The 12,217-nt window shown below is 57.9% G+C and overlaps 1 protein-coding gene across 3 annotated transcripts in view; it reads left to right on the forward strand.

The window, feature by feature from the left end:
- Window positions 1-1,950: 1,950 nt before the first annotated feature.
- The window catches only part of CLIP2 (CAP-Gly domain containing linker protein 2), an 89,348-nt gene continuing 79,081 nt past the window's right edge, over window positions 1,951-12,217 (forward strand). Inside the window, exon 1 of one of the 3 annotated variants that reach the window (XM_085016840.1) lies at window positions 1,951-2,066. The gene's annotated coding sequence lies outside the window, so the exon portion shown is untranslated. Of the gene's footprint in view, window positions 2,067-5,146; window positions 5,483-12,217 lie in introns of those variants that run through there. The other 2 variants (XM_021086342.2, XM_021086340.2) reach the window with 2 other exon arrangements.

The raw sequence follows: 12,217 nt of genomic DNA on the forward strand, positions 1-12,217 counted from the left end.
AACAGAACTGATCCACAGTCTGTAGCTTCCAGTCCAGGAAGGCAAATGGCAGACCTCCGCCTGGCCCCGGCTGGCCAGGACTTGATGGAGAACTGCCAGCTTCCCGAGCTTTTGCCTCCGCTTCCAGCTTAGGACCAATCCAAAAAAGCCAAATTGTGCCCCCCTCGCCAATCATAGAGGCGATGCCCCTCCCTCTTCTAGTCATCCCGCAGCCAGCCTCCCTGGCCAACAGCCACCCAGCCAGGCAGGCATATTCCCGCCTTTCCCGCTGGTCCTCCCCGAAGCCCTCCCCGCCCAGCCTGTGAGTCTCTGCCGAACGCAAGCGATGTGTCTGACTCCCTTGCTCGAGCAACTGCTGAAATAAACAGCCTTTGGTGGTTCTCCTCCAAGTGCTCTTCGTGGATTTCCACAACCCACACAACTACCCTCTAAGGAGTATTCAGCTTTGGAAGCTCCCCGGGGGATGCAGCGGGTTAAGGATTGCTGGTGCGATCACAGCTGCTGCGCAGGTTCGACCCCTGGCCCTGGAATTTCCACATGTCTCGGGTGCAGCCAAAAAAAAAAAAAAAAAAAGCCTGGGTTCCTCACCCGTCCTTAGGAAAGGGGGAAGGCTGCAAGAAAAAGCCCTGGGGACCCTTCAGATCCCCAAGGTGGGGAGGCACTTCCATCACCCAGAGCAGAGACCCTCCTTCACCACAAGGATCACTCAATCACAGGCTCCATCAACCCAGTACCAGCCTGACGGAGGGGGCACAGCTTCCTCTTGAGGAGGGAAGAACTGGGCTCCGAAAAGTCCTTGTGTTTGAAAGGAAGGGTGCAGCCAGAGTTCCCAGAGTGGCACAGGGGGTTAAGAAACTGGTGCTGTTACCCCAGCGGCCTGGGCTGCTGTGGTGGCACGGGTTCGATCCCTGGCCCAGGAAATTCCACATGCAGGTGCAACCCCTAAAATTTAAAAAATGTGACAGAAAGGATGTGGCCTTCAGAGTGAAGGCTTCAGCTGATGTCTCCATGGTGATGTCACTTCTAGCCCAAGGCGGTGACAATATCCAAACAATCGTTTTTTGTGTGTGTTTTTAACAGAGACACAACATGCAATCATTTTAAGAGAAACAGGTGAGGGGGTAAATTTCTTTTATTAGTTCTAAAAGTAACACATGCTTGTAGGAAAATGCAGAGAAGCAAAGAGAAAGATCCCGTTGGTTCTCCCCCCAAAGGCCACCATAGTTACAATCCGCCCCCCCCACCCCCGACCCACAGTTTACAAGGTTGAGATTCTATGATATCCACAATTTTATTACATAAACAAAAGAGTATTTCTCATGTTATTTGTGGCATATTCCTTGTAAACAGCAATTCAGAGGCTATAAAATATTCTATCATGTGAATGATCCTAAAAAAATGAAACAATAAAAAGTATCCTGGAGTTCCCTTTGTGGCTCAGTGGTTAACGAATCCGACTAGGAACCACGACGTTGTGGGTTTGATCCCTGGCCTCGCTTGGTGGGTTGAGGATCCAGCGTCGCCGTGAGCTGTGGTGTAGGTTGCAGACGCGGCTCGGATCCCGAGTTGCTGTGGCTGTGGTGTAGGGCCAGCAGCTACGGCTCCGATTCAACCCCTAGCCTGGGAACCTCCATATGCCGCGGGTGCAGCCCTAGAAAAGACAGAAAAAAGGTATCCCAAGGAAGCAGCAACCTGCAGGGCAGCCAGGTTGCCCCACTGCAGGCCCCCTAGAGCACTCCGCCCTGGTCCCCCAATTATTCTGAATGTGCTCTTCCCATGAAACTGCCCCCCTCTTGTGGGGCTGCCAGTCACGGCCACTGTCAGCAAGAAAACAGCCAAATCAGCGCTTTCTTCAGAGACAAAAGGGCTGGGTGAGAGATCTGCGGGGAGAGCTCCCCTCCCCCTTCCCCAGGCCTGATGCCCAGGGGCATCGTGCCCAGCTCCACCCTCCACATCGTTTGGCTGCAGGAAACAGAAAACCCCAATTCAAGCTTCCCCAAGATAGAAGTGAATAATCATCTCTTATCTCCCACAAGCCTGGCAGCAGCAGGAACAGAACCTCCCAGGTGAGTCGGCCCTTTGCAGCTCCGCCCACCATTCAGGTAGTTCAGGTAAGGAGAAGCCGTCACTCTGTGGTGTTCACTGCTGCCCTGAATAACTGGGGGGTGGGGTGGGGCTCGGGGTGGCAGGAGAGCAGGAGGGGGCACAGGTGATCTCTGGGACTCTGGTGCATCACAGCAGAACTGGGGTACATCCTGGCCTCTCTTTAGACCTCGGTTTCCCCGCCTGTGCAAGGAGGGGTGGGAACTAATCGATGGTTTAGTTTCCAACAAGGAACCTCCTTAGTCCATCCCTGATGGGCTGATGTCGGGAACTTTGGCCCATTTCCTGGTTCCAGAAGCCTCAGGTGTTAAAGAAGAGAGAGATGCCCTGGGGCCCGGGTACCATTTGATCTGGGTCACCTCCTCCGACCCCCAGTTCAAGAAAATCACACTTTCTGCTACACCCCACCTCCCCCTGTCTTTTCTGAGCTCTCTCTCCTGCCCTAGAACCTGGGCGTACAGACCAGGTGAGGCTCCCGGGGTCTGTGAACCACCTGAACCTGTCTGTGGGGGCTGTGTGTGTGTAAGCATATTGCACGCCTCTGGGGAGAGGGGTGCCCATGGATTTCAGAGTTTCAAAGGCATGTGTGCCCCTAAAAGCTTCTGACTTCTGGCCTGTCCTGGCCCCTCCCTTTGTTTCCTGTGCCATCCACCCCCGCCCACAGCATCCTAGTCCCCCAAGCTCTAGCATGGGGCCCCGAGGCTTCTAGCTGGTGTCTTAGGGCCTCAATCCGCACTGCCCCCAGCTGCCAGAGAACTTTTTTTTTTAGAGCCGCAGGTGTGGCATATGGAAGTTCCCAGACTAGGGGTCACATCGGAGCTGCAGCTGGTGACCTGCGCCACAGCTACAGCCATGTGGGAACCGAGCCACATCTGCGACCTGCACCACAGCTTGCGGCAACACTGGATTCTTAACCCAATGAGCAAAGCCAGGGATCGAATTCGCATCCTCATGGATGCTAGTTGGGTTCATTACCGCTGTGCCACAATGCAAACTCCCCAGGAGAACTTTCTGATTGAGTTTTACCTGCTTTCTGTCATCAGGCCCCCATGGCCTTCGAAGTCATCTTGGGCTCCCTTCCCACCACACATTAGTTCCCAGGCAGGATCTTTGGAGGAGAGCGAGCTGCAAAAGCCCTCTCCTCTCTGTGTTTCCTCGTCCCCATGGCAGGAAGTGCCTGTTAGAAATTATCACTCACAGGACAAAATTCAAACTCCTAATATGCACTCAAGTCCCTTTCTAAACTTGCCCTTTGAAAAAATATTCACATTTCATGATTGCAGGCACTATCTGATCTTAGCCCTTCACAGAGATTACTCAACCTTGATAATGACCCTAAGAGCTAGTGTGTCATTAACTCCACTTTTTTTTGTTTGTTTTTTAGGGCCGCACCTGCAGCATATGGAAGTTCCTAGGCTAGGGGTCACATCAGAGCTACAGCTGCCAGCCTACACCACAGCCACAGCAACATGGGATCCGAGCCGCGTCTGCAACCTACACCACAGCTCATGGCAACGCTGGATCCTTAACCCACTGAGCAAGGCCAGGGATCGAACCCGCATTTTCAGGGACACTAGTCGGATTTGTTACTGCTGAGCCACAGCAGGAACTCCCTAATTGCATTTTATAGGTGGGGAAACTAAGGCCCAGAGAGGACTGCCCATTAGCTAGTAGGCGACGGAGCTGGATTCTTACCACTGCACTTTGCTTCAGGTCTTATTTCTTAGTAGCAAGACCTTGCATCCCGGAGGCCTGGAACAATTCACCTCCGGTTTCCCGAACACAGCCCTCCCGCTCCTTTCCCATCCCATCGACCCCTCCTCCCGAAGCCCGCCCTCCGCTGGGCTCACTCCTCACCCTCCTCCCGCCTTGGTCTCCAGGTCTGGCTCCCCGCACTCACCGGGGGCCTCCTTAGGGCTGGTCCAGTGCCCAGCCTCTGTCATCAATCCCATGACCTGTTTGTTGGAGGCACCATCCCCACTTTATCCTTGGGGAAACTGAGTTCCAAGAGGTTAGCTCATTTCTCAAAGGTTCTGGATACCAGGGTTGTAGAGGGCTGGTTGGTGGCAATTTAGCAAATTCATCCATTCAACAAGTGTCGACCCTGGGCCAGGCACTTGGGCTGGGTGCCTTAAGGGCATAAAAACAACAGTTGGTGTACAGCCCGGGCCTCCCCCACCACACCCACAGGCCCATGCTCACGGGGGATGGAGGTGAAATTGAGATGGGCTTTGAAGGGGAAGGATGATTTGTCAAAAGAGAAAGGGGGGAACCATCTAGGGGAAAGGAACTGAGGTTAGCTTAGCCAGGGGGAGGGGGAGAACAAAGGCACAGCCGCCAAACACAGCCAGGCACATTGGGTGCTGGGATTCAGTTCCTTCCCATTCCTGGGCTGCCGCTTCGTCTCTGCCCCTGAGCTGTCCAGGGCGGGCAGGCGGATGGCTGTGTCAATCTTCCCAAATCGCTGGAGACAGCTTCTGCCCGGGGAGGAGGGTACAGGCTTCAGTCTGGATCCCGGGTACCACTTTTTCCAAACACGTGTCCGGAGCAAATCACCAAGACACTGGTGCCATTCGTCCCCACCCTTTCTGGCCTCCGGACAGCTCAGGAAGACCTGGAGTTCGCACCGCAGCGACGCTGTTCCCTCCTCATCCCTTCCTGTCCAGTTCAAACGTCACCTCCCCTGTGAAGCCTTCCCGGAAACTCCAGGAACCTCTCCTCCCTCTCCGCAGCTTCCAGAGCTTCCGCCTCCCCTGGTCTGAGACACCCCTGTGAGCAGAGCAAGGCTGGAGGATGTGTTTTCGCTAAACACGACTGAAGCCCCAATAGGTGCCCAGCGCCGAGGTGGGGGCTGGCGCGCTTCGGGCGCCGCGCGGTTGACCGCCCGCCGCTAGGAGCGGTGGACCAGCCTCGGCGGCGTTTTCCGCCCGCCCGCCCCCTTGCGGCGCCGCGCCGCGGCCCGAGAAACGCGAGGCCGCGCGATCGCTCGCCTGACCCCCGCCGCGCCAGGCCCCGCCCTCCCGCGCCCGCCCCAGCGCCGGCCCCTTTTGTTCCCTCCCGGAGCCGGGCCGCTCGCTCCGCTCCCGCTCAGCTCCGCTCGGCTCTGTCGCGGGGAGCGCAGGCGGCGTCCGGGGCTGCCTGGGTCAGCGCCTCCCGCCTTTCCGCCGCCGCCGCCGCTCGGCCCGCCCCACACGCGGCGCGAGGCCGGGGCCCGCCGCGCGAACGCGGAGTCTTCGGCGCCAGGAGGGGCTGCAGCCGGTGGGCAGCGGCGCGCCGGGAGGGGCCGCAGCATCCTCTGCCCCCGCGGCACCCGGGCCGGGAGAGGAGAGGGCCGGGCGCCCGGCCGCCCACTGCTCAGCCTGATGCTCGAGGGGCGAAGGTAGGAGCAGCCGGAGGGACCCCGAGGGAGGGGGCTCGCCGGGCAACAAAGGACCGGAGGATGGGGAGGCGGTGGCAGCCCGGGCCTGGTCCGAAGCGGGGTGGCCGGCCCGGAGGCGTTGTCGGGGCGTGGGAGAGGCCGAAGGGTCGGGGGCGGTGGGTGGGCGTGAGCGGGAGCTGGTCCTAGGGTGCACCCCCAACTTCCCTGTCGCCTGCAGGCGAGGAGGGGGCGTTGCTGGCGTTGGGGAACCCTTCTCTGGCTGCTGGTCCCCTCGGTGAAGGCATCACCCGCACGCTCTGTGCCCCCAGCGGGGGTTCGGCGCAAATGCTGAGGGGTTGCTTTCACCTGGCTCCCCTCTCCCAAGGGCAGCGCCGGGTGGCTGAACGTGCCATACGGCTCTGGGTTCCCAGGCGTGGGAGAGCCGATCCCAGTGGGCGCGGCCACTCGGTGCCCTTCTCCAGAGGGGTCTGGGGCGACACGAAGCCCCCGCCCCGCCGGTTGGGGTCGCCTGGCCGCCTGACCGATGCCCTTTGCGAAACTTGGTTAAAGTGCCTGGCAGAAGGAGCTAAGGGGGGACTGGGATGGGGCGGCTTCCCGCAGGGGTGGCCCCCCCCAAAGCTGGCGCTCGTGGCTGGTGAGGCAGCACATTTTCTGCCCTCCCCACAGGGAGGGGCCGTGGCCGCGCGCGCGGAGGATGCTTCACTTGGCCTCCAGGGCCCGCCCGTTGTTTGGGTCCTTCAGGCGGGGCTTGGGCAGGGCGGATGCCCACTGGGCACTGCCACGCAAGCTCCAGAGCCACCCTGGGAAGGATGGGCAAAAGGGACATTTTGGTTGGGGGGAGTCACACACCCAGCTGCGAATCCTCCAACCTCTGAGATGCCACCTTTCTCTTCCGGATGAAAAATGGGGGTCCGAGGTGAGGGGGCTGCCCTCACCCCTGTAAGATGCCCCAGCGACGAGTGGGGTGGCGGTAGCCTAGGGCCGCGGGCAGAGGAGGAGGAGGGTGCAGGGAGTACCACGTGGGGCAAGACTCCCCACCAGTTGTAATGTAAACAATGAGCCCTTCATTCATCCAGCTGCTTTCACCTGGCCCAGCACTGCCAGGGGCTGGCAGGTTACACAGCCCAGCAGCCTCTGATGAGAGCAGTGATGGGGGAGCTGGGAGCAGAGGAGGGGCACCTGGAGGAAGGGGTGGAGCAAGAGGCTTGATAGAGCCCCGTGTTAAAAGTTTGCTGCCAGGATGCCAGAGGGGGCTCTAGGGAGTGGAAATAGTCTGGGCAAGGATTAGGAGGCAGGAGCCCTGGTGGCTGGTGGGTTAGAGGAGCAGCAAAGGACTTGGGTGCCTGGGGCATGGAGTTTAAGGTGGGGAGACTCCATTCAGGGAAGGGATTGTTCTGTCCCTCCTGCTTTCCCAGGTGGGGCCCCTTAGATGCCCGTCTCCACGAGCCCAGGATGCATTGGCACCTGTAGCACCTGGCCTGGGAGGGATGTCGGGATACAGGCTCTGGACGGGTGGAGGGGGATGGGATGGAGAGGAGTTGGTGGACACCTGGTGGGAACCGCAGCACCCAGGACTGCGTACCTGGAAGCCCCCACGTGCACTCAGCAGGCTGAGAAGGAGGTGACTGGGATTCCGTACCCAGAGCCTGAAATCCCAAGTGGGGAACCCACCCACAGATGCACCAGTCCCTTGTTGAGCATCTCCTGTCCACTTTGGAATTAAGAATTTGGATGCTGGAACCTGACAGCCTGGGTCCAAAGCCCAGCCCTGCAGCTTACTGTGTGACCTCAGACAAGTCCCTCTACCTCTCTCTGCCTCAATTTCCCCATCTGTAAATGAGGATGCTTGAGGTGTCTACGTTTTAGGGCTGTGGAGAGCATTGGATGGATGGATGCAAAGTACGCGTACCGCTATGCAGCGAAGGCCCAGTGTTTGCTGCTGCTGCTGTACTGGGTGGCTCTCCAGCCTCTGTCCACACAAGTGGCGCGTCCCCTCCCCAGCTGTTTGTGGACTGTCAGGCAGGACTGCCTGTCAGCCCCGCCCGAGGCTGCTGTTCCCCGCTTCAGTGCAGCTCCTCCCAGGGCTGTTCTCTCAGCTCTGGTCCAGCCTCCCGTGGTGATGGGAAGCCTAAGCCTCAGAGCCCTTTCACCTGGCCCAGCACTGCCAGGGGCTGGCAGGTTACACAGCCCAGCAGCCTCTGATGAGCTGTGCCTGCTCTCGGCTCTGGTCCATGAGACGGGAGACAGTTTCCTCTTGGCCTTTCCTCCCTGGCCCTGGCACCCTAAGATCGATCCCGCCCTCCTGAGGCTGTCTACCCTACTCTCTTCTATGCCCAGAGGAGAGAAGCTGCATTCTTGACCCTCCTGGTTCCTTATTGTCTTAGTCCGAGCCGTTCTAACAAAATCCTGCAGACTGGGTGGCTTATAATCAGCACATGTGTTGCTCATAGTTCTGGAGGCTGGAAGTCTGAGATCAGGGTGCCAGCATGGTTAAGTGAGGGCCCTCTTCTGAGTGGCACTTATTTTGGTACCTTCAATGCTGGAAGGGGTAAGGGAGCTGTCTGGGGTCTCTTTTATTTATTTATTTATTTATTTATTTATTTATGTCTTTTTGCCATTTCTTGGGCTGCTCCTGCAGCACTTGGAGGTTCCCGGGCTAGGGCTCTAATCGGAGCTGTAGCCACCGGCCTATGCCAGAGCCACAGCAACGCGGGATCAGAGCCGCGTCTGCGGCCTACACCACAGCTCACGGCAATGCCGGTTCCTTAACCCACTGAGCAAGGCCAGGGATCGAACCCGCAACCCCATGGTTCCTAGTCGGATTCGTTAATCACTGCGCCAGGACGGGAACTCTGGGGTCTCTTTTATATGGGCACTAATCCCATTCATGAGGGCTGCACCCTCATGACCTAATCACCCCCCCTTAAAGGCCGCACCTCTTAATACTGTCAAGCTAGGGGGTGAAGTTCCAACCTATGAGTTTGAGAGGGACATAGTCAGACCACAGCATCTGCCCAGTGGGCCCTGGGGAGAATGTCAGCCTTCAAGGCAATTAAAAGAAAAAAAAAAAAAAAAAACCAAAAAAACCAATGGATCTTGAGTGCTTACTCTGCCAGGGACTGTTTTAAGCTCTTTAAATGCATGTATTGGTTTATGGATTTCTTGGTAATCTTGCCTACATTTCACAGATGAGGAAACCAAGACACAGAGAGGTCTCCCTTTTTGCCCTCCCCGCACTCGGCAGGCACCTGCTGTGTACTTGGGGACCCCCTTCCTTCCTTCCTCCACCCTGTCCACTGACCCGGTTCATTTCCCCCAAAGCGTGAGGTTGGCCCCGCCTTCCTCAGACACCTCGCGCCACTGGCTCAAGGGCAAAGTCCAGACACTGTCCGGCTCTCAGGGCTCACCCCCAGCTGCCTGAGCCCTGCCTTCTCTGCAGGGCTCTGCACGCTCTACCCAGACAGGCCTCAGCTTTTACAAACTGACTCGTGAACCTGGCTTGATGGGCAGGCCTGGTCCTGTGCAGGCAGGGGGGCGGGGAGGGCCCTGACGCATGTCTGTGGATATTTTGTTGCGTGGAACAGGAACTGCCTCCAATTAGGTGAAGTGAAAGGGGAGTTAAAAGGAAAGGAACTTTGCAGCAAACAATTGCAGGCGGCCTGGCTCCCCCAGGACCCGGGAAGCTGGCAGGCAGCCCCTCCTCCCGCTTCCTTCTCTCTGGACTCGTCCTCTCTCTGTGCGACTGTCCCTCGGCGCTCTCTGGGTTGCTGGTGTGGCCGCCCTGAATGGTGGCTTCAGCTTGAGGCCCCTGGACCACTTAGGGGCGCTCCCCTCGGCCTCTGGGTGCCAGAGAGATGGATGGGTGAGGGTGCCCACCCCCCCCACTTGACTGGTGGAGGGGCAGGCCACGTGGTTGCTGGGGTGGGAGACAGTGCTGGGCACAGCTGGTACAGCGGGTCTGTGGTGGGGAGGACAGGTGAAGCGGGGGCTTCACTGTCCCTTGGCTGGGGGCAGAGGACACACACAGTCCTTTCAGCCCCTGGGCACTGGGGGGGCCGTTGCCTGCTGGGGGTCCCGCCACTCCTCTCTCTGGGTTGCGCTGCCAGGCTCACAGAAGCAGGAATAAATACAGAACTCAGGTTTTCGGAGGAAATGCTTCAAGCGGTAATGCAGCGTTTCCTCTTTGAATAGAAAGGAGAGCATAGCAGGTGGCTTTTATTAACAGGGCATAAATTAGGGGGCTTGTCCACTTACGGCTTCCGTCTTTCTGGAGCTGTTCTGGCTGCTTCCCTGGAACCTGTCTCTGACTCCAGCTGCAGCCTGGGAGCTCCACCACGCCTCGCTCACAGCCTCTCTGTCCGTCTGCCCTCTTCACCGCGAGGCGGGGAGATCGAGGCTCACAGTGAGTGCCTGGTTTTCTAATCTCTCCTCCCTAAGGAGCTGAGCCTGTGGTGCCCAGGGCCCATCTTCTCAGTGCACCCAGCCTGGCCCCAGCCCCTCCTTGGGGCGCTGCCGCCCTGCCCTCACACATACAGCACTGAGGGCGGGCGTGGGTGGTGGCTGGGCAGAAGTCGGCCCCTCGGTGTGTGTGGCACACAGTACACCTTAGTTTTGGACCCTGCCTTCAAGAAGCTTTTATTGGGAGTTCCCACTGTGGCTCAGTGGGTTAAGAACCTGACTGGTATCCATGAGGTTGTGGGTTCGATCCCTGGCCTCAGTCAGTGGGTTCGATCCCTGGCCTCAGTCAGTGCCAGCGTTGCCGTGAGCTGTGGTGTAGGTCAGATCCCATGTTCCTGTGACTGTGGTGTAGGCTGGCAGCTGTAGCTCTGATTCAACCCCTAGCTCGGGAACTTCCATATGCCGCAGGTGTGGCCTTAAAAAGAAAAAAAAAGATGTGAAAACTGCTTAAAAAAAAAAAGAAAGCTTTCATTGAATTAGGAAGACATCATCCCCCTTCCTGAAGGTGGAAACATCCGTACCTTGAGGAAAATTTTAAGGCCAGAGCAGAAGAGCTTCCAGGCCTGGTGGTGGTGGTGGTGGGTGCAGTCACTGCTGTGGCCATGGTTCAAGTCACTGCAAGGGTTAATCAGAGAGGCAGGGCACGGGGTGGGTGGGGTGGCCAGTGGCAGGACTCTCTGGTGGGGTAGGACAGGGCTGTATCTTGAAGGATGGACAGACTTGGGGTCCGTAAGGGGCGACTTCCTGATGGGCACCGGGAGGAAAGTGAAGGAGAGGTTTGGGTAGCCGGGCGTGGAGGACCTGGCTGGGGGCTCAGTGTGGAGCCCACCATTCTCCCAAGTCCACTGTGAAGTTGAGCATCTGGTTCTCGGACCCTGGGATGAAGAGGGAACAACATTTGGTGTTTTCTCATTTTTCTTTTTTTTTTTTTTTTGGCTACCTTGTAACCTGCTCCCACTCAGGCTGTTCCTTTTTCTGCTGTAGTCTGTTCCCTGCATGAACTCATCTGCTTGTGGATTTGCTCACTCAGCCCATATTCAGCTTCTTTCCCACCCGGATCAAGGGCTGTGCGGGGAACATGGCGCGGAGGAGGGGAGACATCTGAAAGGGTCTTGTGTGTTCTTTGTCTGATTCCAGAAAGGACTTGAGGATATTTATGAAGATAAAATGCAGTATAGGAGTTCCCGTCGTGGCGCAGTGGTTAACGAATCCGACTAGGAACCATGAGGTTGCGGGTTCGGTCCCTGGCCTTGCTCAGTGGGTTAAGGATCCGGCGTTGCCGTGAGCTGTGGTGTAGGTCACAGACGCGGCTCAGATCCCGCGTTGCGTGGCTCTGGCGTAGGCCAGTGGCTACAGCTCCGATTCGACCCCTAGCCTGGGAACCTCCATATGCCGCAGGAGCGGCCCAAGAAATAGCTAAAAAGACAAAAAAAAAAAAAAAAAATGCAGTATAAAGAGATGAAAAAGACATGAGAAAAATCAGGGCAAGAAGAAAGCCAGGGTAGCAAATATCAGACGAAGCTGGAGGGGCTGCTGTACCTTCTAAGGGCGGTAATTTGACTGCCAGCTTTCTAGCAGCCAGATCCAGGTGGATAAGGCGTTTGGAGTGGCCTCACATTGTCTGGCGTAAGCCCGTGCCGTGCTCTGTGTAACAGGAAAGCCTAGGTGAGGGTCCCAACTCCAGGGTGGGGCCAGTCAGGGTGGGCCTGGGGTAGGGTCCCCGCGAACCAAGTCTAGAATGCAGAGGGATGGAGCTCCCGCTGTGGCACAATGGGCTCGGTGGCATCTCTGGAGCACTGGGATGCAAGTTCGATCCCTGTCCTGGCACAGTGGGTTAGGGAGCCAGTGCTGCCACGGCTGTGGCATAGGTCACCATTGTGACTCACATCTGATCTCTGGCCCAGGAACTCCATAAGCTGTAGGATGGCCAAAAAAGAAAAAACAGAAAAGAAAAGAATGCGGGGGTTGGGGGAGAATGGCAGCCGCCTCTGGTCTTTGTAATCCTCCTCCCGGACGGTCCTGACCAGCAGCTGGTGGGGCGCTGAGAGCTGGGGCTGGTGCTCCCAGCCAGCCCCCTCCACCAGGGTGGAACGGCTCCAGGGCTGGGTGGGACCCTGCGACCTGGGAGAATGCCTGTCCTGGGATGGGGGCCTGGGGGCTGTGATACAGGGCTATGTGGCCAGCTCCGGGCATACCCACTCTGCCTCAGGAGCCGCCCAAGGGGTAGAAGAGGGGAAGGCACTCCTGCAGAGCAAGCCACAGGCTGGGTGTCTTCAA

The sequence above is a fragment of the Sus scrofa genome, chromosome 3 (assembly GCF_054392235.1).
Source record: "Sus scrofa isolate SSC_HxYL_T2T_F1_AM1 chromosome 3, Sscrofa_HxYL_maternal_Yorkshire_Landrace_v2.0, whole genome shotgun sequence".
Classification (NCBI taxonomy): domain Eukaryota; kingdom Metazoa; phylum Chordata; class Mammalia; order Artiodactyla; family Suidae; genus Sus; species Sus scrofa.